Below are 25,001 nucleotides of genomic sequence, written 5' to 3'. Positions count from 1 at the left end.
GCAAACACCCCCACAAATTAAGCACTGTGCAGTCACGAATCTAGCATTTTCTTACATGCTCTATAATGTATTGGTTTTCTTACTCTGCCAGAACCTCATTGGGTCAGCTGGGTGAACACACATCTGTGCTCTACAGTGTCAAGGCCAATATTCTCACATATCCATGCCTAAGTATTACTTGGTATTGTTTGCCAATAAGTGTAGGCGCCTTGAAACACTTGTGTACAGGCACGTTATAAATATCATATCATATCATAAGCATCACCGGTTGTGTTAGGGTAAACTGCACAGCTTTGACGGTATAGGTCTGAGAATTTGGTGCTGCTACTCCTAACCAGGACTTTTACCAGGCTATGTGGAGCAGTATTCCTTTGTGCCAGTAGTTCAGTTCACTGTCAAATTGCTGCCTGAATTCTGGTATTCAGTTAATATATGTTATTTTATGTTACTTGATATTTGTATGTCACCTTACTGCCATTGTTATGGCTTCAAAGCACTGCGGGTGAATGGACCTACAGCAGACTGAGGTCTTAACAGACATGGAAGCATTACATTGCATGCAAATAGTATTTATAATTTTCAGTGGCTGTTCAATTATTAACCGAAATGAGAAGTGTAGTGAGATCATAATAGTCAAAGTTATGAAGAGTGTTCAGGGTCAGCATGGATTGCTATGACAGTGATTATGTGACAGTTTAGCAACATGTTTCATGGGACATAGTTGTATTACATGGTCACAGCAAAAAAGGGCGAACAAGGGCTAGTATAAAGGAGTCTATCAACCGCAAGGCAACTATCTAGAGTTGAGGGCTTTGCTCTGCTTCACATGCAAATGCATGTGCACTGAATAACATGCAATCATGCGTAATTTGCATACACATTTGGCAGAAATGTCAAAAATACCTTAAATGCTTGTCCATATTTGCGAATGACCAGACGTATGTTATATTTAAAGGCCAGATAACTGGCGTTAGCCACATTTTCATACATTATAATATATGCAAACCAATGCAATGAACCCATGTTTTAATGTGGTGCATCATACTAAGTGTTTTCTTTCAGTGTGAAAGCAAGTATTCAGTGTTGCCTTCTCAGCAGGAATTATAACGAGAGCTATACACATGGCTTAGTGTAGTGATCCTTAAGATGATGCATAGCTTTCAGTATTTTGAAGAAACTAGAATCAAGATAAGGGCCAAGAGCGTTCCTTAAATCGGGCAGAACTTTCATGGAGGTCTTTACTAGTAGGTTTTAGTATTATGTTAAGTCATGTTGTGAATGCGTATTGGCCTTGAGATGTGCTCATGAGTTTCCAGGAGATGCGGGGCTACTAACTAGATGATCAAATTGGATCCCCTCCTGCTGAGAGCCGGAGCAGGTGCCAGTAAAGCTGATCTCACTGACAGAGGTTCAAATGCCAGGAATTGGCTCTGTGAAGAAGGAGTGCTGGGGGACACAAAAGGAAAGTTTGACAAAAGGATATCCACAAACCTGAGCCTTTCCATATTGCCTCCGAGAAGCGAGAACAAGTGTTGCCCTTGTATTTAGTGAATTGATCAATATGCCACTGGAATGCTGGATGAGAGAATTCAATTAGTGGTAAGGAGTAAAATAATCAACTATGACATTCAACATTAAGGACAACACTCTACGAGGGCAAATGTCTGTTAGAAGGCCTGTATGCAGAGGCTGTCGGGCAACTTACTCAGGCTTTGAGGCCTTCCTGCATTGCGTATGTGTGTTCAAGTGATGCCCAAAGGAGCCGGGGATCGCACACTCTTCAACTTACTGCCTAGGCCATGAACGGCCATGTTCTATAGATAGGGAAGCTTGGAGGAACTATGGGCACTTTTGAATGAGCGAATCATTTGGTTCCACTGGCAGCAAGTCCCTGGAATGCATTGCCTGGAATTTCTTGAGGCCAGCTAGGAGCTTTATAGGGATGGTTATGGTGGTGTCAGGGTTGGATTTCGTTTGGCTTGAGGCTGGGTTCTTCTAGTAGTTATTCTGCATAATCCAGCTTTGCCAACCCTTTTTCAACCTGGGCTGTAGTTACTGCATCCTGTTGATAGAGGGCAGCAGGGTAAACTTGTGTTCAGAAGGCTTGTAGAGTTTTCTTTTGCAGGTCTAAAATCAACAATATGGCACTATTCTCGAGCTCAGTGCCGCAAACATGTATTATTGAATTATTTGTGGGTTCTGTGGAGCGGTATCTGTCTACTTCTGACTGCCTTTGTTTGCCTTGTATCAATCAACATGACAATTCAAATAAGACATAGCAAAACATGCATAATGTTGCGAATGGAAGATTAAGATGTGGCAGGCAGAAATGGCAGGTTTGTAAACAGCTACATCTGGTCTGGTACCTGACACAGGTACATGTTTGAACTTGGAGGTGGTCCGCCTTCCCCGTCTAGAGTATAGTTGGAACATTGTATTTAGCTGAGGACGTGCTGAGTTCTAATATGCTGAAGCCTGTGGCAACGCTTGATTTTTTAATTAGTGTGTTGGAAAGACCTTCAGAAAAAATAAACAGTAAGCTTGTAATAATGATCAATTATTTGACCATGGTGCTACTGTTCCTAGAAATGTAGAGGTGGGCTCATTGCTCAACCTTCACCTTACCATGTGACCTCCCAAGAACACTCGATCCCCATCCAGGATTTCCACTCCACTACAGAAGAACCCACTGAGCAGGTGGTCTGCTTGTTCCTTCAACTTCATGCCAGAATGGATGCCAGGTACAGTCCATTGCAAGGTCAGGCCAGCCCACCTGACCTCCATCAGCATAGCAGACCATGTGACCGCTCTCCCTCTTATCTGTATGACTCTTCTGAGTCTTTCGCCCTGTGCACCCTTCAGCTAAGAGAGATGTCTACTTGACAATGTTCTGGGCCGGGGGACAGCAAACCAGCTCCTCATGCACTTCTCTTTGTTGGCCTGGTAAGGACCATCCCTCAGTGAACCTTTGGTCACCCTTTCTCAACTCTTTCCTTCCTATCTCTTGCTTTCCTTTCTATCCACAATGCTCCCAAATATTTTGCTCCTTCTGAACATTCTCTCTCTTCCTTTCTCTTGAGGCTAACACATCCTCCCTGTAACGTTCCCATCACTCCTCCTTTCTCCTCTGTCCTCTCCTCCCATCCATCACTTCCATCTTTCTTCTCTCACACTCCAGCAATTTCAATCTCATTTATCCCAATGTTCTCACTATAGAACCACCTCCACTAGTTGAGCTCTCCAACTCTCCTACTGAACACACTCGGGCCACATGAATGCCCAATCTCTTTGTCTCACTGCCCACTTTGATTTCCAGCTCCCCAATGCTTCTGTGATTGTTGTTACGAAACATGTATTTACCCAGTTGGCACTGCCATGCTGGTAGCCTTCCACATTCACTCTGTTACTTCCTCCCACCCCCCCAATAGACAAGAGAGGTGGTTGCATTGGTCGATGATTAGCAAGGACACAATATCAGCAGCTGTTCTCTCCTTTTGCCTACTCTCACTACCTTTAACTACATCTATGTCAAACCTTTCACTCCCACCTCTATATTTTACTATTCTCCTGACCCCCTCCATCTCTTCTTTTCTGATCTCAGATTACTGCTCAAAGGTTGTATGTGATATAATAGCTGGGAAGAAAAACGAGGGTGACTTGATATTTTTTTAAAGGCACTAAACACCCTCCACATATATTTTAGGACCGGTACAATTATATGAATAAACTCCAGTCCTAGACTATTTGGGGAAAGTGTTGGATAGTGCCTTTAAAAAAAATATCGAGTTACCATCAATGTTTTTCCAGTGATTATATCACGGGATACCCTACTCAAACATCTCCCATTTGATTTTCCTGTCATCATCATAAATGACCTCGACCTCACCTGTATGAATTAGGGACATCAACTACGGCTGGACACCACACTCTGACTATTCTTTGATCAATCTACACAACCTTCCTTTCCACAACCGTGGCAACACATTTAGATATCTGCTTCCCAACATCCTGACTTCATTTCTCTGCAAACTTTGTTGACCCATCACCTACTAATGACACACTCATCCACTCCACCATCCATCTCCACCCCTTCACTCTTCCTTCTGCTCCTTCATCTACTGCTGGAAGAATATTCAAGCATGACTGCAAGTTCCGCTATCTTAACCAAGTTAGGACCTCCCTCTAAGTTCTCTCTACTGTACAAGTTCATTCTATTGAAAGTACCTTTGTAAAGTTTAACCGAGTTCTGGCTACCACTTCGAGCTACTCTACCCAGCTTGCATTTCACTACCTCTCCCACTAACCCTCTGCCATGGATCTCCCCAGCCATGCAAGCCCTGGGAACAGCCACTCTTCTTCACTAGCACGATTGGTGCAAAGCATGCACCCCTGCTATTCTCACTGGCTACAAGGACACTTTCCTTGTCCTCACTACTGTTCTAGACAGTGCTAAATTGTATTATGGCATTTGAATATCCTTGCTCTGCTCGCACCTTCTCAAGCTCTATTTGACCATCCAGGCTCTGCTTACCCTCCGCAAACCTTTCGTCATATTCACCTTCCTCTTCACTGATGATTTAGGGCACCATTACACAGTTGGTGGATTACGAGTGGTGAATCCACCAAACTCATTTGCACCAGAACTGAAAGTAAATACTACAAAATCTTATTATGGAGTATTAAAGTATTTTTGGGTGTGGAGGAATTAGGTTGCTGGCAAATCAGTTGACGATTATCTCTTCATTTTCTGGAGGTAAAGTGCAGGAAATACCTCCAGCACAGCAACTTTCCCCTCTCACTTGGTGGGGGTGTGGTACAATTGGCAGTAATTCTTATACTGCCACTTTTTTTACTGCACCACCATCGTCATAATAATGACTTTGCATCCTACTTTTACTGTAACATTGCAAAAATATCAGACACCCTGTCAACACTCCTATATCTCACCCTCCCTCTTTCACTCTATCACCCTCCATAACACCCACTTCATCATATCAAGCTTTCGGTCTAACTGCCATCCTGAGCTCATAACCCTGCTCTGCTTGGACAATCGATCCAATGCTCATGTGGACCCCTTTGCACTCCTAATGGTCACAATATATGCCAGTATAAAATAAATCACATTGACTGTGCCCATACATACCCACGATGGCTGCACCAATATATGCCAGTATTCCCATATAAGAAAATACTCATATTTGCTTTGCACATAATTCCAGTTAATATACTATAGTGATACTAGTTACCTGCTCTCGCCTGTTCACCTTTTTTCACCTTCTCTTTAAAATGGTATTTTCCTAGCCTACTTCAAAGTTTAATCAGTCATCTACATCTTGACGAAATCTACCTCTGACAGTAGCAATTTCTCTTTCTGCTGGCCCACCTCCCTACTGCCTCAACAATCTATGCGCATGTTGTCTCCTACCACATTGTGAACTGCCTGGAGATGAATGCACTGTGCAACCCCTTCCAATGGACACTGCACATCAGACAGCACTCCACTAAGACAGATCTCATTCATGTCTTAAACCTTCTCTATTGTTTACCACTCTCACCTCTCCACATTACCCATTCTGCTCAATCTCTCTGACACTTTTGACACCGTGGATCATCTCTCCCTGCCTCTAACTATTTCTAACTATTACCTTGCATGGCTTCGAGGACACTGGCCCTCATTACGACCCTGGCGGAAATCAACCGACCGGACCGCCATAGCGTAAATAGCGTTTCCGCCATTGCACGACGGAGCAAAGTGCCGCTCATTCCGACCCATCGGGCACGAGCACCAGGCCATGGCGGAAGTGCAAAGTCCGCGATGGCGGAAATGACCCCAAAACGGCCCACACCGCCGCCGTACGGCGCCCTAGGTGCAATTCCGCCACCCCTCTTAGCGGTCACCGCAATGAGCGGCAATCGTAAAGTACGGTGACCGTAAATATACGGAAACGGAAGTAAAAACATGGTCCCGGAACGGGAAACATCACGCCGTACACCTATAAAAACACTATTTCCACACAACCATTAAAAATACTACCCTGAGACACATCCCAACCCGAAATCCACCCTAGTGAAACCAAGAAAAATGGGAAAAGTAGCGAAGAAAGCGTGCGACCGCAAGCGGCAGGTCCACTTCTCCCGTGAGGAACTCACCGTGCTCACAGAGACCCTCCAGGAGAATGCCGCCGTCGTCTTCTCCACGCAAATGACCAGGACGGCACTTGCGAACAAGAAGGCCATATGGGCCCTGGTGGCACAGCGGGTAAGTGCGGTGGGGACCGCACCCCGCAACCCACAGCAATGCAGAAAGCGATGGGACGACCTGCGGATCCGCGTCCGTAGCATACTTTCTGCCAACCGCAACATTGCCACAGCTACCGGGGGAGGATCGGAATCACCCATCAAGCTGACCCCCTGGGAAGAAATCTGTGCCTCCACCATTGGAATGGAGAGTATCGAGGGAGTCGGAGGGATGGAGAAAGGAGTGCAGACATCCGAAGAATCAGGTACGTGTCCCAAATAAAACAATGCTAAAACCACAATGTCCAATCATGTGAAGTACCACGTGTCCACATAGTGCAACAGTAACACATGTCCAGGAGAACGGCCACATACATAGGCCCGATAGCACACTTTAAAACTCACATTAAACACATAAATAATTAAAAATCCTAAAAACACCCTCTACACGTGCAGCAGGCACACCCTAACTGCAGGCTGCAAAACAACTGCACCCTCACTCCACACAAAAAAGAAACCACCTCCAAGGCCCCAACCCAAATCACCCTCAGGTACCACCCCAATGCATGTGATACATTGCCATTCCAATTCCCACAGACCCATCAATAACGCTCGCCCTCTTCTACTCCACCACAGGGTCCGATTCAAACGACGAGCTCCAGGACACCCCTACCAGCACACCTGCAAAGAGGGCCAAGACCAACGGCCAAAGACCCTCCACCTCAGCTGCACGCATCAAGACACGGCAGCAGGACAAATCAAGTGGCAGCACACAGGAGGGAACTCCAACAGGCACCCCAGCACCCAGCATGCCCACAACAGCACCACCACAGGTCCCCCCAATGGATGCCACAGAAGGCACTGCTCCTGGTGGCAGCAGCACCATAGGTGACACTGCATTAATGGCAGCATGCTCCGACACAGAAAACGGGGATGTCGAAGTCAGATCCATCCATGACCTGTCTCAATCCCCCTGTCTGTTCCATCCCGTACACCATGAGGATACCACGCAGGGGCACCCACAAGACGACGACTGGCCATCCCCCACAAGCCCTGTGGCAAGGCAACATGAGGTGATCAGCCACTCTGTGACACCACCGCAAATGGCCATGGCCCAGCAGAGGCAACAGTCCCTCGACCAGGTAATCGTGCAACAGCAGCAACTGGCCACGCTCCTCAAGGACCATGCCGATGAATGTGGGGGCACTAAGGCAGACATAGAAACATCAACTGAGACACTTAGGGCAGAAATGGAGAGAAGTACAGAGACACTAAGGGCACAAATGGAGAGTAGCACCGAGAGCCTGAGAGTAGAAATGGAGAGAAGCACCGAGAGCCTGAGAGTACAAATGGAGAGAAGCACCGAGAGCCTGAGGGGGGAACTGCATGCGACGTCCAAAGACGTATGTGCCGAACTTGCCGCTGTGCGCCGTGTGCTCACTGAGCTCTCACAAACCCTTAGGGACATGCATGGACGTGAGCAGGCAGAGACATCATCCGTTGCAAGTTCCGTCCAGGGCAGCCCCCAACGTAGATCAGGGAGGAACCTGCGCTCCACAGCCAGGGGTGCCCCTGATACCCGGAGAGGGGGCTTGCAATAGCGACTGCCCACTGACAATGAGCATCTATGGACACTGGTGTTCGGGGGTGAGGTAGGAGGGTGGAGGGGGTGTGTTGGGCTCACTTGGGTGGCGGGTCGATGGGGTGTGTAACATGATTTCACATATGCCATAAACAATGCGCGATTATCCAATGAGATGTGTGGACATTGATCTTTGTGTACGAGGCCATTATAGGCGTACAGTCCATATTGTGCATGTACCAGACACACACAGTGCCACAAGTCCCGTGTCCATGTATCAGCCACCAGGCGTGAGTGCTAGAAGCATGCATCTATGATATGCTGACGAATGTCAAGGCCCTCCTGTGCCTCGGGGACTCCTTGAGGTGCTGTCACATCCCCACCCTCATCATGACCATCTTCAGGTGCTTGCAGTTCTGCGTCAGGGGGCATGGGCACATTTCTACGTACGCACATGTTGTGGAGCATGACACATGCCATGACCATCTTTGCAACCTTCTCATGGCGGTACAGGAGTGCCCCGCCAGACCTGCTGAGGCAGCGGAAACGACCCTTCAGTAGGCCGAATGCCTGTTCTATGACTACACGGGTACGTGAGTGGGCATGGTTGTAGTCCTCCTCATGCTGGTCCCGTGGGTTCCGGAGTGGTGTAAGGAGCCATCTCTTCAGTGGATACCCGGCATCACCTGTATGTGGACAATAAAGGATGTTTGAGGCATGCCATTGCTACGTACGCACCCCCCCCTTCCTGCTAGGTCATTGCCGCATCACATACCCCACATTATCATGCTTGAAATGAGACTCACCGAGTAGCCAGGATCTGTTCCCTGCGTGTCGCTCCATGTAGCGTGGTATTGTAGAGTTCCTCAAGACCATAGAATCATGGGTTGATCCTGGGAATCGGGCACAACAATGTGTAATGATCCTGTTGGAGTCACACACCATTTGTACATTCAGAGAATGAAATTGTTTTCGGTTGCGGTACTGGGCCTCCATGGCATGTGGGACGACCAATTCCACATGGGTGCAGTCGATGGCACCAATGCAACCCGGTATGCCGGCAAGTGCATGGAATCCCACTTTTGTGTTTGTAATTTCCTGCTCCGAGCGTGGTAGAGAGATGTAGTCGTCTGCGTGCTGCAGGAGGGCATCGAGCACTTGCAATAGTGTCCGTGAGAACAGTGGCTGTGAAATGCCATGCAACTGTCCGACTGTGTGCTGGTAGGTGCCTGTGGCCAGGAAGTGGAGTACAGACACCACCTTCAGTAGGGGTGGGATGGCGGTTGGGCTGTCTATCATGCTGGCAAGGTCAGCCTGTGTCATGTCCACAATGGCGGTTATGGTGTCCCGGTCCAAACGGTAGAGGGTGTGGATCTGCTCATCAGTGAGGTCGAACGGATGTGCTCGGAGGCGTGGGATTGCGGGCTGCCTGCGTGGTGGTAGTGGCTGTGCTGGCGGCCCTTGCTGGCCCTGCCTTGCCCTCCTCCTCCTCCTCCTCCTGCGTCTCCTCCGTGCGGCCGGTTGTAGTCGGTATTCGTCTTCTTCTTGAAGTTGGAGTACTTGCAGTGCTATCAGGTCCCCCAGGGCCAACATGGCTAGTCCTGCCGGTAGCATTTCGGAGTGGGTGTGGTTGTGGGAGGGGGTTGGGTGTGCAATTTATGTGTTTCCAGGCTGTATAGCCTCCACCTGTGGTGATTCATTCCACCTGTGCAAGCTGCTCTCCCCTTTGGGCGAGCACGTCCCGCACACAACGCTGCAATTCGACGAATGGCATCTTGCCATTACAATCATGTATTTGTACCCGATGGCAGTGTAACATTGGTTGATATGTTCATTCTGCTTAGGTCCCATTGTTTCACATACTATCTTTGCAGTCGCGAACAGACTTGTGAAGGGTCAGTGGAACGTAGTACTCGAGTAACGGTGGACCCTCATGCAACACTGCACCGAGGTTCACCGACGGGCGGGGCGTCCCATTTGTGAGTGAAGGCAGTTGCCATTTTCACACACAGCCGCACTAGATGGATGAATTTGTGATTTCAAGCGGCCACAGATGCCTTTTCGACGTGATGTTGCAAATGAGGAATTCGAAGGACGGCGCTTTCGGTTTTCAGCTAGCGGCGAGGAGATGCCCACAGGTCTGACTGCAAATATAACGTTCTATTGTTCAATGTCCTTGGGACAGGGGCCATGGCGAGGATGCAATGATTGATATGAATAGTATGGGATGCGCAATAGCGAAGTGGGCCATAAGGCCGGACGTTCCCAATTACATGTTGCTTCACAACACTGGAATTACGGGCTGGGGCACAGTGGATTTTGCAGGCTGCATTACGCACAGACTCAATGGAAGTTTCACATGTCATGTGAGTATGGAAGCAGGCGTTTGTGATGGTGTTTTCACCTCGATATAGATAGTTATGATTCGCTAGTGGTTTTTGGTTGGTGATGATCCTTTGGAGTGGGCTAGCATGCATATGGCTGTGGATTTGGTGTGATCAGTGAAGTGAGTAATTCAAATGTAGTTCTGATGGCCATACTATTCTTTTTCATTTCGTTTGGGTGACAGGTATCTCCTCCCCTTTTGCCACTGCCATCTGTATGCCACTCCTGCAGATGGATTTTACTCCCGACACCTGCTGCTTCGTGTTAATCAGTGGAGCAGCATTACGATCTTATGGGACGATCGCCAATGGGCCACATGCCCTTACGCAGTACTGGTGGCTAGGAGCAACATTTCGGCCTTTCAGCTGGACTAGTGCCTCCCTATTGGGACGGCCCTGCGGGTCGAGGCGCTTCCATGTTGCCTTTTCGTACGAGAATGTAGCCCCTGTGTGCCATGAGGGTACAGGGCGTCACACGAGAAGTAGCTGGTCATTTCTTGCGGATGCAGCCCACAATGGTGAAATGTATTTTGGAGTTCATGGCCTGATGGCTGTATGGGCTTGGTGAATTTGTTGTGCATTAAATTCCTATTCTGATATGAACCGTGTAGCGTTCTTCTTTGCAGGTGATGTGTCATATTCCTATTTGGGGAGCGATGTATTGTGAGAAGATCTGCATTGGGTTCCAGCTTCGGAGTATAGTTGCGTGGTACTGTGCTGGGCGCGTTTGCCTACGAAGCCCAGTGAGGTCAGGGATGAGGCCTGCCAATGTGACTGTTTTGATGATGTGATGCTCAGGGGCGGGGGAATGGCTTTTGTGTAACAGATGCCGGTCAGCCAGTTGGATTGGTGGTATGATGTGATTATCAGAATATGGCTGGTCACAGGTGCCTGTGTTTGCGTGCGTTTCTTGGAGGGAGACTGAGGTCATGTCCATTTGTGTGGCTTCTGTATTCGTGCCATCTGTGCCCTGCAGCTCCCATTGGCCCCTCTTGAGATTCATTTGTTCGTTGGCAGGCATGGATGACTTGTACATTTCACTGGTTGCATTGTGTGACTTCATTGCACCTACGGGGAGTTGTGCAATGTGGCCAGGGAGCGGTGTACAGGCACTCAGTAGGGCCGTTTACGGTTGGTTCGCGATGCCGTACTTCTCGCCATGGCGGAATGGTACTTTCCGCCGTGCTTGATGGCGTTAGGTGCATGTCCGCTGGGGTCAGAATTCGCGTACCGTTGCGCCATGGTGGTAATTGCGGTTTGGCATGGCGCGCGCGCGTACTTGGTGCAGTTAGCGTTGGCGTTCACTGCGGTGTCGCTAATGGCATCGTACTTTGCGGTGACGGGTCATAATCGCACCGAGCGCTATTCGATGGCGGTGTTGCATTTCCGCCATCGTTTTTCGATTTCCGCCAGGGTCGTAATGAGGGCCACTGTGTTTAAATGGGTGGTGTGATGTTTCACTGACCATTCCTTCTCCTCCTTTTAATCTCTTCTCAAATGCTCCCCTGATGGTATTAATCCCAAAAGGATCAGTCTTGTGTCCACTCTGTTTTAGTCTGTGCACCGCCTGGATAGGCAAACTGATCCCATCCTTCGGCTTGTCATACCACCTCTTTACTGATGATACACAGATTGTCTTCTTCTTTTCCTTCTTCAACTGACATCTTTGAGCATCTCACAAACTGACTCTTCCATCCGACATTGGATGTTACTGGTTTCTTTGACGTTAAACTCATCAAAAACTGAAGGCGTCTTTCCTGTGGCCCCTAGTGGCAAACCCACTTTCCTATTTCCTATCTTGTTCCTTCCTGATGTCCTCAAGCCATCGCCTACATCTCACAAACGTGGTGTCATCTCACACAGCAATCTCAACCTGCATCAGTTCATCTCTGCCACTTCTGCTTGTGGAAAGATTCAAAGGAAAATGAAGACTGCATCAATTCAAAGTGGGAGGTGCCAGAATATACCCTTTCCTGCTTCATTGTTATCTTTCTTCCAGTGAATAGGGTCCACCTGTGGTATGCAGGTAGTCACTTACATGCCCGAGATCCAGCACCTGTCACATGGTGGGGATTGTGTCACAAACTAAGCCATCTCATATTGGGACTTGAGTACATTTCTCCCCAAGAATGAGTTTTCAAGAACTTTAAATTGACAATTGTAAATGCTGTAAAGCTCCAAGTTAAAAACACTCTCTGTGGGGAGACTACCAGGGGCCGCGGGAGAAAATGGCTGCTTAGCTTTGGGCTCACTCACCCTCCAGCAAAGAGTGATGAGATTGAGAGTCCCCAACCCAGGGAGAGACCGGCAAATGGTGAACCGAGGTGGGGGAAAGAGAGGAGAAAGTCCAGAGCGAGTACACACGCCTCGCAAGAACGTTGCAGCAGAGATCCGCTGTGGCGAATGGGAGAGGAGGCAGAGACGTGGCCTACCTGCGGATGACAGTGCGTGGCGACCCCGATCTCGGGAAGCAGCTGTGAAGGCAGCAGATGAAGGAAAGCATACCAGAGGGCCCAAGCAGAGGGTCAGAAGAGCGGAATTACCGGAGAGACCCCATGGCGAGGAGCAGAGTGCACGGGCGGAAAGCAGAGAAGCTGTGGAGGTCGGAAACTGCAGTGCGACGTGAGGGGCCAGCCCTGAATGCCAAGGGGACTGTGGTAAGAGAGAAGGCTTACAGCGGAACGAGGAACGGCGTCAGTAAGGAAGAAAGTTCTGTGGTGGGAGAGAGGGGCACAGGCAACAGAAGGACTTCCACAGGTCAGGGAAGCAGCAAGCCTTGCCCTGACGCCCCCCCAACACCACATCATGGATAAAATGCAGTTGGAGTAGGAAGGAGCCGAAATGAGCCGGGAACAAAGGACAGAACTGCAAATAAAGGGGGAGGCCAGGATAAAGAGAGGAATAATAAAAATAAAAAACAACAATAATAAGCCAACACTAACAACAAGAGAAGGAGAAATAAATAAAAAGGCCAGCCGGTGTGAGCAGATTGGGACGTTGCGGATGGAGGAGGCCTGCGGTAAAGCAGAGAGGAGCTGCTGTGACAAGGGGCAAAGGCTTGATGTGGGTGAGTGCGGCCTAGGGAAAAGGTGGAACTCAGCGGACCAGTGAGGCAGTGCGCTTGGCCACCACCCCCCCATGTCCACTTACAGATACAAGGCCTCTGGAAATTGAGAAGGCCAGAGAGTGGGGATGACCAGAGCGGCAACATCAATGTATTGAAAGAACCCCCCCCACCCCCCCTCCACGGGGCAGCCACTAGCAGGAGACAGGGTTGGACCACTGGCATAGGGACAGTAGCACCACAGCAAAGAGGGAAGGCTGAACTGCCGACAGTTGAAATAAGTAGCCTGCTGCACTGCACCTCTCAGTGGGTAGTGAGGTGGATACCAACTACAGGAGAGGAAAATATCACCTAGGTGCTCGGGGACCTCGGTGCGAAGCGGAAGCGGACTCACAGACGGGCGACCAGTCGGGGGTCCCGGACAGTTGGCTCAGCGAACAAGGACGGACCCGGTGATGAAGGGGGAAGAACGGAATGCAAGCAATAAGGAAGGAGGCACGAGGGGAAAGAAACAGGAGAATAGAAAAAGCAAGCTTGCAGACTATAACAAAGAATGGACTCAATGGTGCAACAACCCGGAAAACAGGAATGGTTGGAGAAGAAGGCCCAAGAAGGCAGTGAAGTGTTCACAGAGGTGGATATGTCCCTCTTCTCTATGAAAGAAGACTCAGGGCACATCCTGGCATAAATAAAGTCCCTACAGGCCTCATTGGCAGACTTAACAAGCAGGATGGGCACTGTTGAAAGTAAGGTAGAGGGCCTGGTAAATAACCAGCTTAATGCCGATCTGGTGGAGATGAGGTTGGATGCCAGGATGACCGAATTGGAGCGCCAAGAAGAAGAAGTAATGCTAAAGATGGATGACTTAGAAAATAGGGAGAGGAGAAACAACATTTGTATACTGGGCCTCAGAGAAGCGGCAGGAGAAACCCAGAGACAAGTAGAAGAGAAGTTCCAGGCCCTTGTACACCAACTTTTTGAGGCTGAAGGAGGTAAAGAAGTGCAGCTAGAGAGAGCGCACAGAGGTGGGACACCATATGTAAATGGTCCCCGCTCCATTGCAGCCAACTTCCTACAGTACAAGGACAAAACAGAAGTGGTAAACAGAGCAAAACAGCATAGGAAAGTGGACTTCAAGGGTTCAAAGGTGATGATATATCAGGACTTGTCCAACCTAACGCTCTCCAGGTGGAGAGACTGCAGACTTCGCACGAAATGGCTGCAAGAAAAAGGCATCAGGTACAGTTGGAGCTTCTCATTCTCGTTGCAATTTGAAGTGGAGGCGGTGGAGAACCGCATAACGTCAGCGGACAAAACAGAGCAGACCCTGTGCCACCTCACCTCAGGCATGGAGGTTGAAATGAGGGGACCCGAGGGGCCAACCACAAGCAGAGAAAAGAAGCTATCAAACACAGGCCCACATAGAAGGAAAAAAGGACAGAGAAAATATATGCGATTCAATGGACCATCTCCGCACAAGAACCCCACAACACCAAAGAAGCCAGAAGATAATAACCCTCAAGAAGAGATTGATTTAAGGCTACATAAATACCGGTGACCCCGGGAGGGGGATAAAGGTATGAGGACCAAAAGCTGGAGGATGGGAATTAATAAAAGAGGGCGTCTCAACAACTTTTGTAGAATTAACGGTTTAAGGTTACAAACAGTAAAATGTTCATTGGGGATTTAAGAAAGGGGGCATCAGGACAGCGTGTGTCTGTCATGACAAGAGGGAACTCTACAGTAATTGTGATGGGGTAAGGTGGGAGTCACCACACAAAGAAGGATGGAGAAGGGCAGCAAACAGGTCAGAGCAAAATGGGGACTGATAATGGCCACCGGGGTGTGGTTGTGGGTACTCTAAATGTAAAAGGCTTAAATTCAACAACAAAGAGAAATTTAGTGGTGCAGGAATTCTGTAAGGCCTCCCTAGTTGGAAACACGGAAGGTAAACACAGAAGGTAAATGGGGAGAAGTGAGCTTTGAAAGGGGGCAGTATTTGGCAGGTCCACTGGGCCTCCAGGCCGATAAAACAAGGCGGTGTGGGCATTGTCCTGCAGAGACAATGCAGCCTACATGAGTGCGCAGTGTCAAAACATATGGAAGGTTGGCTGCTGATAGTGCAGGGCACTTTTGAAGGGGCAAGAGTTATTCTGGCCACAGTTTAGACTCCCAATCAAGGACAAGCGAGATTCATACAGAAGGCGCTGGATGAGGTACAAGCTATGGGAGCGGAGATATACATTATAGGGGGAGATTTCAACTCTTGGGCAAATGAAGCATGGGATAGAAGAGCAACGGGCAATGGGGGAATCCTGTGAGAGTAGGATGAACAAGGGCATCTGGGATGCAAAATAGAAACACAGGCCTGGTAGACGTGTGGAGACTGCAACACAGAGAGAGAGAGAGGCTACACCTTTTTCTCCGCACCACATACAACTTACACCACAATAGATTACTTACTACTGAATAGGGACCAGGGGACAAGGATAGTGAATTATGACATCAGGCCAGTGGGATGGCCGATAGCAATATGGTCCGGATGACCCTGGAAATAGGAGGGTTGCACAGACCAGATAGCAGCTGGCGATGCAACGACCTACTCTGGAAAGATCCTCTTTTTGCAGATCAGTTGCTAAAGACATAACAGAGTATTTCAAGTTGAATGATATGGGGGAAGTAAGGGCTGGGGTAGATTGGAATGCACGGAAGGCCACTTGGAGAGAACTCCTGATTAAGGAAGGCTCGCGGCGGAATACGGAGAGAGGTCCACAGGAGGAAAAACTCTGAAAAGACATAATGGAAGGGGAAAAACGGTTGCATGCCATGGGGGAGAGAACAGAAGGGATGAGGGAGGCATTGCAGGAAAAAAAGGGGTTGAATTGAAAGCGCTGAAAGTGGGGGAGACCCTGGGGAAGCTAAGATACCTTAAACAGAAATACTATGAAAAGGGGGAGAAAGTGGATGTGCTTTGGGCAGCAAGACTCCGGCGCAGAGGGCGGAAATATGGGTGTGTATATTGAAGGATCCAGGCGGAGGTGCCGGGCGTACAGCGATTGAAATAGCGGAAACCATCACCCAATATTACGAGAACCTTTATGAATCTGAGGGCCCCACGGGAGTGGAGAAATATTTGCAGGGAGTGAAAATGACCCGGGTCACGTGCCCAGAAGTAGACCACTTATAGAGCCCTATAACCGCAGAGGAGGTGATCTTTCGCCTCCCAAATGGGAAAGCCCCAGGGGAAGACGGTTTCACTATAGGCTTCTACAAGAGATATGCATGGGTCCTGATAGGCCACATGGTGACGCTCTATAATAATATCTTGGACACAGGAGAAGCGCCAGCAGCCTTAAGCAAGGAGTTGATAACGGTGATACCTAAGGAAAGGAGGAACTCAGCCCTATGCTACTCCTACTGCCCAATCTCACTGTTGAATGTAGATGAGAAAATATTCAGAGTAATATTGGGAACAAGACTAGAGGAGAAGATGCCACGTATCGTTCACCCAGACCAAATGGGATTTATAGCGGGGAGGCAGGGCCGTGACGCGATACAGAAAACCCTGGATCTCATGGAGCATGTCTCTGGAGACCCAGCGGACTATACACTGTTGAGTCTAGATGCGGAAAAGGCCTCTGACGGCATCGTGTGGGACTTTCTGTTTACGGTATTACGGAAGATAGAGGTTGGGGAGAGAACATGCCGGGCCGATGGTGTAATCTATGCAGATCCCACAGCGAGGATAGGTGTTAACAGGAAAAAGTCCAGAGAGTTCAGACTTAGTAGGAAATGAAAGGAGTCACAACCTGGCTGTCCCCACTGAGAAATGTATGGGCCCACCCAATACGCAACCATATCCCGGATCATGTCAGATTCAAAGACTGGTTCGAGGCGGGACTGGAAAGTGTGGGGCAGGTACTTAAGAAAGTGGAATTCATAGAAGTGGCAGAGCATGAGGGGAACTTGGGCATAGGCAGAATCTCAGTGTTTCAATACCTGCAGCTTAAGGGAGTGTTGATGCTGGGCAAATGGAAGGAGGGGCTGCAGAAGGAACTGACGGACACAGAGAGGATACTGTGGGAACAAAGGCATTAATATGCAAACTGTACCAGGCTCTATTAGATGCACAAGGAGGGGAGATAGAAACACACAAAAAGAAATAGGAGAGGGACATGGAGATGCAGCTAGATGCAAGCCAATGGAGAACACTGTGTGAGAATGTGCATCGGACATCTATTGCGTGTCAGTAAAAGTTACACAAACTCAAACTCCTATATAGATGGCAGTGGAGAGGGTGTGGGGGAGAAAATGTCGGGGTAAAAATTGGCAGTGAAATAAATAATATCTAAGGAGGCTACGGTGGTGTATGTTTTTGGTTGTGTTACTCTGCTAATAAAACAAATTTTAAAAAATGAAAACACTCTCTGCATAAATGCAGAACTGTGCCTGCAGCAATGGAAGTGTACATCTCAAAATACCAAGCTCGAAAATGTGTCAAAACTATAATTCTGCCAACCAGAGAACATGGCATGTGTCACAGAAATGTTAATTTTAAAGTGAAGGTTCCGTGTAGTACCTGAAAAATGAAGTCAAAATTAATTATCGATGTTCGTTCTCTCTAATGTAACAGTGCATTCATGTCTCTAACCACTGTGGATTATTGAACAAAGTGTATAAAAAACATAGAGGATTGGAAATATTATCCTATAGTGTAAATATGCCAAAAAGCAATCATTCCTTTGTATTGGTTTCAGTAGCACTTGTGTACAATCGAGCCTGATTATGTGCTGGTTTGAAGTTGACCAGGGTTTCAACACAGACAAAACCACCCTCTCACTTTGAGGCCATTTCCAGGGGACTCTTAACAAACAACTTAAAATTCCAAAAGCCCGAAATTTGCAGTGTTACTGGCAATTAACATCTGCGGGCCTCAACCTGTTTGTTTTATTATTGACTATCAAAAGCAAATGCTTCCATCAAAAGTGTCACTTTTTCACCTGTGCATAGCAACACAACTGACCCTCTGTTAGGCATTTGCAAGAAAGCAAAGCAGAACTGTCATCTCATCTTGAATCAATCACTCCCTAAATGCTCTGGATAGAACGGTTTCATGAGTCATGTGAAGCTGAGATGATGTCTTTAGGTACAAAGCAGCTATGACATTTGCATGGAAACTAATATGGCACATACCTCTGGAACCATATGACTTAGAAACAAGGAATTGTGTGCTTTGTAAGGCTGAATGCATCCCTTTCAATTTGCCACCACATTCCCCATGATTATAAAGACATATTTACATCAAATTAAAAATATTCATAACTCTATAAAAGTGGATGAATACCTTAATGCTGCATATGCAGACGTGCACCTCGTCAATTGGAGTCCAACAATCAGTGCATTATTAAGTAAGCAGGTTGCTGCCTCAAATTATAAAATGAAAACAATTCTACAATGAAGAATATTTGAAGCAGATTAGGCCACCATCTTTTTTATGGTCACAAATATGAACAAATGCAGATTAGGAGGGCAGGTATTCTATTGGATTGCCTGAGTATGAGGCAGGACAATGGAAACATTAATCCAATCACATAGTGTGACATAATCATGATATAAGCATGGGAATATTTAACACTTTAAAAAAGGGAGCACACAGGAAAGAGTGGGCTGACAATGGAAAAAGCTGCAGGAAAGAACATCACCTGCTCCTACTGAATGGAAGCATTAATGAGAGGGAGCAACTTAAGGGGCACAGATGGGAAGATCCCTATCCTAAGGAGATGAGTCGTGTCTACAAGGGTTCCTCCAGAGAAGGGAATCAGAGGTAGTACTGAGTGACTTCATGGGAGCAAATCAGTATGGTCTGCTGCCTGAAACTTCACTGGGAAAACTAGAGGGCTTTTGCTGGCTCTGTGCCTCCAAAGTCTAACTCAAAGTGAGTATGACCATTCCTCAAATGAAATTATATCAGCTCATTAGCAACCATTTTTATTTTCCTGCTAAGTCCCAGAAATCATCGTCTGGGGCACCAGTGGTCCAGGGGTGAATATTGGTTTCTAAACATCAATTAGCCCACATCTGTAATAAACCAGAAGGTTTCTGAGCAGATTCGAATAACAAGCAAATTATAAATCTCCTTGTCCAATTTTGGTAATGTGGACGGAATGGCAGGCATATCTCATAAAGTTTGTGGTTCGTTGGTTAGTTGCAACACAGCGAAAATACAATTATTACACAAAGATAAAAGGATTGTCAAGTCAAGGTTGTATCACAAATATCTACTTTATTAATCACAACATACAGTACAACACTATGAAATACAACCCACCATGTAAAGGAATGCAGAGGGCAGACAGCTTTCAAAGAAAGAAAAGGGATGCACTCTGGAAACTGACAGAAGGGTAGTCATCATGGCCAATAACCACAACAGTTTGTTAAGGTCTTTTGACTTCAGCACAAAGGGGAGAAATGCTCTTAAAATATCTCTAGGGGCCTTCTGGGAAAGATCAGGGGGACAGAACCACAATGTACCTTTGGCTATATGTGTTCTTGGTGCTCGGCAGGTTTGAGTCACCTTCAGGGTGCTTTGCAGGCTTCTGTGACAGAGTTCGAGATGGGAGGCGGGAGTTGGCTTCAGGTTGACACAGTTGCATATGAAAGGTTGTTGGGTTTCCTGCTTCCTTTGATATCCTCTGCAGCCAGGCCCAGTGTGGGCCTGTTTGAAATACCCCCTGTTGGTATGATAATCGCTGCTACCATCTGCAGGGTCTAACAAAATATGGCAGTGTCGGACGCTACCTGTAGACATTGTCCATCCCGGAGTTCAATGGTATTTGCTTTTGTTGAGGTGTGAGTATAGGAACCTGTGTGTGGATTAGCCCCACACATTTTCCTGCGGTTGGTCTACCATTTAATTAAGCATTTCAAAAAGACCAGGAGAGCGCATGCCTAGGGGTGGGCTAGCCTATAGGGAACTCTGGAGATTTCCTGGGAGGTCTCTACACTATGGGCCTCTTTTGTGTGGTAACCTATTTTATTTTCAAATGTTCTCATAGGAAAAGGGTTGGGCTTGCTGAAAATGTGTTCTATGGGGCCACTTTGAAAATTATTTCCAGGGCCTCTTTTGGTTCCCAGTCCACCCCTGTGCATGCCCACCATGCGGATGGTCGAATTCCTCACGGGGTGGGTTGCGAATGTGATATCAAAATACATTGAATAAATGTGAAATGTATAGTGCACTCTCACTGCATTTAAAATGAAGTGAGACGTTATTTCAAAATACAATTCTGAGTTGTGTGTGCAGTGATACTGAAAGCATTTATGGCGTCACCCAATAGTTCTTTGTAAGTTATAATGTAATTAAATCATATCCAAAGTGTTTTTACAGAAATAGTTAACATTGGGCTGTGATATAAAAACATTGATAACACAGCCTGTGGATGACATGCTTGATAATGTGTGTTTTGTGAAGGCCATAGCCAATGGTGTAACACAACATGGGTCCCCCGGTGAGCCATGCTCAGGGACCCACCCATAAGCTCAGCAGAAAAGCATGGCCTGCACTACACTATGGGCCAGCCTGGACCACCACGCATGTGCACTGCTCATGATGATCATGCTGCTGCAGGGGCATCGTGCGCACTGTACTAGATGGAAGTAGGTGTTTTAATCAAACAGTGGAAGATGTAAGTATGTGTTTTAATCCAGCCATAAATATTTCACCTAGAATAGAAACAAGGGGACTGTGCCTGGCTCCTGAGTCCTGACAACCAAATGTACCAGTCAATCACCAGTAATATTATGCAGAGTAATGATACCATAAGAAAGCATGTTCATGCTGGCTCTGCTGTATATGTCAGTATCCCCACGTACTAACATCCTCTTGTTGGCTTTGCCCTTCATGCCAGTAAAAATCTTCTTCTGCCGGAAATAAACATGTTATGGCTGCTGCACAAATGCTTGCCAAACCCCCACTCCACCATGTAAAAATACTGAACATGTTTGCTTTGCCCTCAACATCAGTAAAACATGCAATACCAAAGTAAGAAAACATTGTAAGTAAGGAATAATAATAAAATGAATCATTTCCTTGGTTGGCTGCACAAATGCCTTCACCCACCATGTAAGAACACCCACCATATTGACTTCTTACTAACATCATTAAACATGCAATGCAACAGTAGGAAATATTGATCTGCTGACTGCAAAAGTACCCGCAACCTCCCCCATTTAAAAAAACACATCATATTGACCTTGCCTCTTATGTTAAAAGATGCCATGCCACTGAAGGAAAATGCCCCATATGCCTGCCCAATTGTGCTATAAACCCCTCACCTCAAACCTTCCTCCAGAAATACCAGTAAAACATGTACGCAAATGTCCACACTCCAATATCCCTTGTCTGGGCCCCAGCTTTGCATATACACATTCACACAATTCACTGACCAGCCGCTCACCCAGTGGCAGCTGGTCAATATTTTTTTTGAAGGGTCATAGACATTTCTTACAAACATGCTAGAGCGACCACGCATAGCAAGGGTTCCCGAACCAACCAAAGGGGATTTGTGAGGTCCCCCCCATGAGAAATTCTTTTGAATAGTGGTAGAATTAGGTAAAAAGCTAGATAGTTTGCAATTGGTTTTGTAGGATAACTCCAATCCAAAAATCCAATCGATGCAATTCACCAACAGTGCACAGCAGCATTTCCCGACGCATTTTCATGATTCATTGCCAACAATATATGCCAGTATAAAATAAATCACTCTGAATCTGCCATACATTTCAACGATAGCTGTACCAATATTTGCCAGCATTCCTATATAAGAACATGCTCGTGGTTACTTTTCTCATAATAGCAGTAATGATACTTTAAGAAAACATGTCCAAGCTGGCTCTGCAAATATGATATGATTCGTTATTTATAACGTGCTTAACACCCAGAGGTTTCTAAGCACAGAATCTGTGTTGCTCCGTGACGTCTTGCTTCCAAGGTGAGCACGTTACCGCTGAGCTATCCTCCCGAGACAAGCATCCCTACGTAAGGACCTACTCCTGTTGGCTTTTCCATTAAAAATGCCATGTCACAATAAGAAAATATGCCCATACTTGAGTGAGGGGTCGGAAATGCGATACAGACAAATTGATAGAGGTTTTTCACAATTAGAAATGTTATTAAATTATAACGGTGTAACAAACGCCTCGCTTTCCCTAACCTAATGAGGATTTCCCTGCCTGTAAAAGTAATACTAAAGGAAAACACTGTAATATCAAAAGATATCTGTCCCTCACACTTATACATACAACAAAATCATGCAGGTCTTTATATGGCTGTTCAAACTCAACAAAATAAAAGTTATGCTCAAACCCAAACTTTATAAGCAAGTTTCCTTGTAACCAGGGTCCGATCCCCTTACCCAGGATTAATGCAGGATTTTCCAAATAAAAGTTCCACTAGGTGAAGTTCTTTTCAATAGCCAAGTACTGCTCCAAGGGCAACACAAAGTTCCTTCCCTCCATTTTACTTGGCACTTGACTGTCTTAGAATTGAACACGTTTCACAACTCTTCAGAATAAAGTTTCCACAAGCTCTTGTTTATCAAACCAAAACGTCTTTGTCTTCACACTTTCAAAATAACTTCTCTTCTTCAGAATAAACGACTGCTTCACATTTCTTCTCTATAAACAACAATGTTTTATCAGGATGGTTTTAACACAGCTGATCAAACACATTAGTGGCCTTGCCACTTCCTTTCCACCACAATCTTTCATCACAATGCAGTATTTCACTATCTTCTTCCTGGTCCACTAACCTGCCAGGACTACCACTAATAATCTCTTTCCTGGTATACTCGTCTGCCAGGAAAAAAAAACTCCCACTGCTACTATAAGTACTCTGTGGTGTGGCATTACCACAAATTTTAGCAAAGTCTTTGACTTCCAACAACATTGAGAATCACATCTTCTCCCAAAAGGATACAACACCCATTGATTATGTTTGTTCCACTGATTTGTTTGACACATGCAATGCAGGTTATTTTCCTCTCCCCCTTCATCCCTTCCACAAGGAGGGCTTCTCTACTGTCACTTTGGGATTCCTACTATCACACCAGGTAACTACTGGAAAGGTCTCTTATTGAACTTTGTCTCTTTAAGAAAGCTGTTTCCCTGTTTATTTATACTGGCCTGTCGTTGACTTAGGCAATGCTGGTTGCTATCTGGCTTAAATATTGCCTGCTCTTTACTTTGGCAATGTTGGTAATAATCTTGGTTCAATATTGCACTCTACTTTGGTAATGATGGTTACAGTTTGCATTCAATATTGCCCCCTCTTTACTTGGCTAATGATAGTTACAGTCTTTGTTAAATATTGCCCCCCTCTTTACTTGGGCAGTGATAGTTGCAAACTGTGTCATCTCCTTTCCTCTCAATATAAATATTGCTCCAAAAATACTTTCTTTCATTAGTTCGGTATTCAAAATGTTTGCAAGCAGCCAGCAGTCTATTGTGGAGCAGCCCGGGGTCACCTATCAAAGGCCAACTCACCGGTCTCTCTCTGCCCATTCACTCAACTCTCTGCTCCTGCAACAACTTTTTCGTTCATCTGGTCCAGAGCTTCTGACAGCTCCCGTTGTGTTCCTGTGGACCGTGCCTTTTCCGATACTTGCCAGCCACTAGAGTAGGACACAGGATAAAGAGAGCTTTTCTCTTCCACAGGGCAGCCTGTAACAACACTGCTTTCTGCTGTGCAACCTCTGCACTTCAGGCCCTAACTCCTACATTTCTCTTGGCACCATAATAAGTTTCAAACATGGCGGCGGTACCAGCGTCTTCGTTTCTCTGCCTCTGCTGCACACACAGTTGCAGACTACTTCTCCTACTGCTTTTCTTGGACTGCAAGTGAAGAGGCGTTATAAAATCAAAAGTCTCGCTCAGGTGTGGGCATTAGAAACCCTAGACTGCATACTGCATTACTGTGCCTCTGAGCCCTCTTGCTCATCCCAGTACCTGGAGCATTATGGGACTTCAAGTGCCTAATGTTTTTATTCTCCTTTTTATCAAAGGTTTTGATTTTGCAATAGGCCATTAAGACTGTGGGATCACTAGGGAAGTTATTTAGAGGGTTCTCCCAATTCTACTCACCTGACTCCCCTACCATGTGATCCACCCGCAGAACACCACCCTCAGGGGCAAGATCAGGAAGCGTCTGCCTTTCCCTGGACGCATGAGAAGGGTTCCAGGCCAGGGGCTTTGGGATGATCACCTCTGATTCATCACAACTGGCTGCACAATGTAAGTCATTCTATACATGTAACAGCACTTATCATGTTTGCTTTCCTCTTGATGCCCAGTAAACAATGCCACTCCACAGAAATAGCTAGACTGACTGCACCAAAATGCCAGTCTAGCTACTTAATAACACTTATCATGCTTGCAATGACCGGGATACAGTATAGCAGGTTCTCCCTCCAATGGCCTTTAAACTGGGATATACAGGCAATAATGCATCTGCTACTTGCTATGTAATCTATCTGGGAGAGAAATAGCACTGCTAAAGCTGGTTACGATTCTTTTGCTTTGCTTGTCTGACTAATTGGGAGGAATTTAATGGTTTTACTGTGTGTTTTTTAATATAGATTCCAATGTGTAGATTGATTGCTAAAATTGTTGTAATGTCTCTAGGCTGTTAATCCCCAATAATATGGGCTGTCTAAGATGAGTTGAGTTTACTTGATTT

This window comes from Ambystoma mexicanum, chromosome 4p (assembly GCF_040938575.1).
Source record: "Ambystoma mexicanum isolate Mex_15411 chromosome 4p, UKY_AmexF1_1, whole genome shotgun sequence".
Lineage (NCBI taxonomy): Eukaryota > Metazoa > Chordata > Amphibia > Caudata > Ambystomatidae > Ambystoma > Ambystoma mexicanum.
The sequence above is the reverse complement of the archived record's forward strand: the minus strand, read 5'-3'. Positions refer to the sequence as shown.